Source organism: Malurus melanocephalus, unplaced genomic scaffold, assembly GCF_030028575.1.
Source record: "Malurus melanocephalus ecotype Western Australia unplaced genomic scaffold, MMel_1.1 scaffold_903, whole genome shotgun sequence".
NCBI classification, from domain to species: domain Eukaryota; kingdom Metazoa; phylum Chordata; class Aves; order Passeriformes; family Maluridae; genus Malurus; species Malurus melanocephalus.
Window position 1 is genome coordinate 68,743 of NW_026624135.1, and position 2,803 is coordinate 71,545.

Consider the following 2,803-nt stretch of genomic DNA (forward strand, 5'->3'; position numbering starts at 1 on the left):
AGCACTCACATGGATTCTGCCACCCTGGCTGTGCCTTCGCTGCTCACCGGAGYGTTGGCATCTGTCAAAGACAAGCACAGCGTGGCCCCTTCGGTGACAAATTCAGGGCCTGGGGGGTGTGGACCCCTCGGTGACACCCCCAGCCTGCAGAGAGGGGACATCTGGCCGTGCTTCCCCTGTTGGTGTCACCCAGGACAGAGAGCTCAGGACAAAGCCCCCCAGGCTCTGAGGGGTGCAATGGGAAGGTCTGAGCCCCAAAACATCACCAGCGCCCCTGGACACCCCAGGACAGCAGCAGTGACCACTCTGCCATGGCACCGGGGGCACAAACAGCCTGGAGGGCACCCAAACACCCTGAGAACGCATGGCTGGACATTGCACAGACAGCAGGAGAAACTCCAGACACCATGGAGCAAGCAGACCTCAAAAAAGACCTCAAAAAARRMCYYMAARRKGTYYKYRAAKSKMMRRKSARRCYYMRARMARAMCYMAMAAAAMMMYYMAAAAAMMMCYYWAAAAAGACCTCWCAAAAGACCTCAAGGGGGCTGCAAAGCTCAAGGAGGACTCTCAGGGCTTTTCCCAGCTCTGAGGTGCGAGAGCAAAGTGAGGATCCCCAAGGCTCTGACACAAGGAAGGGCTGGGGAGGATTTGGGGCTCCTCGTGGTCCTGGGGGGTTCCTCTGCCCTGGGTGAGTTTTCAGGGTGGGAAGGCACCACAAGGTCCCARCTCAGCCCTCTTGGCACCTCCCAGCCCAGTGCCACATCCTGCCAAGCCCTCACCAGAAGGAAGAATTTCTGCCCCCTTCCAGCTAAACTCAGTTTATTCTCCCCTTGCTCAGCACAGAAAAAACAGCAGCTCCCAGGATGAAATCTGTGACTCAGTGCTGGAAGCAGAATAACAAGAGGAAACCTTTTGGCCATGGTGTGAAAGGTTTTTGCTTTCAAGAGGAGATAAAATAAGGCTCTGATTTGTTTAAATGATGGTGAGTCCAGCCCTTCCTCTGCCCCAGGGCTCTCCTGGTGGCTCCGGGGGGGGGTGGTTCCCAGACCCAGGGAAAGCACCAAGACAGAGAATTTTTCCTCAAAAGGTTTTCCCCGAGTGCTTGCAATAATTTTGAGCTTTTCAGCCATTCTCCYTGGCTGGGGCACCGGGAAGGTGGAGGAGGGCACGAGCCTGTGTTGCCCTTCTCCCTGTYCGTGGCTGMCATTCCCACGGATTTGGTGCCACAYGGGTGTCCCTCRATGCCCCAGGTCCTCCCCAGCACAAGGAGCCGTCGCTGCCAGGCTGAGCCGTGCCCTGCAGAGCCTGTCACACACCCTGGCAGTGGCCATGGCCCGCGGTGAGGACAAGGAGCCGCTCCCGTCCTTCTCGGCCACCTCTGAGCGCTCCCTGCCCGCCTCGACAGCTCGGGGGTGGCCTCAGGGCAACCCAAATGTTCCTCCTTGAGCACACAGGGACTGTGTCACCATGAGGGACCCTCACTGAGCTGAGAGGGATCAGACAGGAATGGCCACCAATGGCAGGAAAGGCCACCAGTGCCAGGGATGGTCACCAGTGCCAGGAACGGCCACCAATGCCAAGAATGGCCACCAATGCCAGGGATGGTCACCAGTGCCAGGAATGGTCACCAGTGCCAGGGATGGCCACCAATGGCAGGGATGGCCACCAATGCCAGGGATGGTCACCAGTGCCAGGAATGGCCACCAGTGCCAGGAATGGCCCTCAATGCCAGGAATGGCCACCAGTGTCAGGGATGGCCACCAATGCCAGGAAAGGCCACCAATGCCAGGGATGGCCACCAATGGCAGGGCTGGCCACCAGTGCCAGGAGTGGCCACCAGTACCAGGAATGACCAGCAATGCCAGGGGTGACCACCAGTGCCAGGGGTGGTCACCAATGCCAAGGGTGGCCATCAACACCTGGAATGGCCACCAATGCCAGGGACACGTTGCCCATGGCAGGGCTGGTCACTCCCAGCCCCCAGGTCCAGCTGCAGCCCTCGGCTCGCCCTGCCGTGCCCACGAGTCCCCCCATCCACCCCTCCATCCATCCATCCATCCTCCCGCCCATCCCGCTGCCAGCCACTCACGCCCCGCACGCCAGATCCGCCCTGAAACGCTCAAAATCGCAGGCGCTTAACAAATAATCAGCTCCGCTCCGCTGCCACCGGCGCTGCTCCCGCACGGGCTGCCGAGGTCGCCGCTCACCGCTGACTCACATCAAAGAAACTTCCAAAAATAGTCGCCTCTCCTGCCGCGCTGTCCCTGTCACGCCCGGCCGGGGATGAGCCCCGTGGCCCCCGATCCCCCGAGGCCAGCGGGAGCCCGGCTGTGCCCGGGGGGTGCCCAGGGGCTGCCCCACATCAGGGGTTCAACGCCGCAGAAATTCGTACCTGGGGTCGGCCGCCGCCTCCTCGTCGGCTGCAGCCCCCGAGMGGCTCCGGCTCTCCCGGGTAAAGAACAGCAACAGCTGCCCAAGGGAGCCGGAGCAAAATAGCGCCCAATCACCGGGGCCCGAGCACCGCAAAAGGCAGCTCAGCCCCGGCCCCGAGCGCAGGGGCTGCCCCGGGCACGGGCTGTGGCTCTTTGGGCACCTGACAGGGGTTTGTCCCTCTGTGAGCGAGCCCAGAGCACCGGGAGGGGACAGGGAGGGGACAGGGCTGTTTGTGCCCCAGCCCTGGGGGTCTGAGCCGGCTGTGGGAGGGATGGAGAGGGATGGATGGATGGATGGATGGATGGATGGATGGATGGATGGATGGATGGATGGATGGATGGATGGATGGATGGATGGATGGATGGATGGA

At 61.4% G+C, this 2,803-nt stretch overlaps 1 protein-coding gene across 1 annotated transcript in view; it reads right to left on the reverse strand.

Moving 5' to 3' along the window:
- LOC130585508 (cilia- and flagella-associated protein 251-like) overlaps positions 1 to 2,803 on the reverse strand; it is a 29,599-nt gene that overhangs the window by 4,505 nt on the left and 22,291 nt on the right. Inside the window, exon 2 of the mRNA XM_057386047.1 lies at positions 10 to 61. The gene's annotated coding sequence lies outside the window, so the exon portion shown is untranslated. The remainder of the gene's footprint in view (positions 1 to 9; positions 62 to 2,803) is intronic.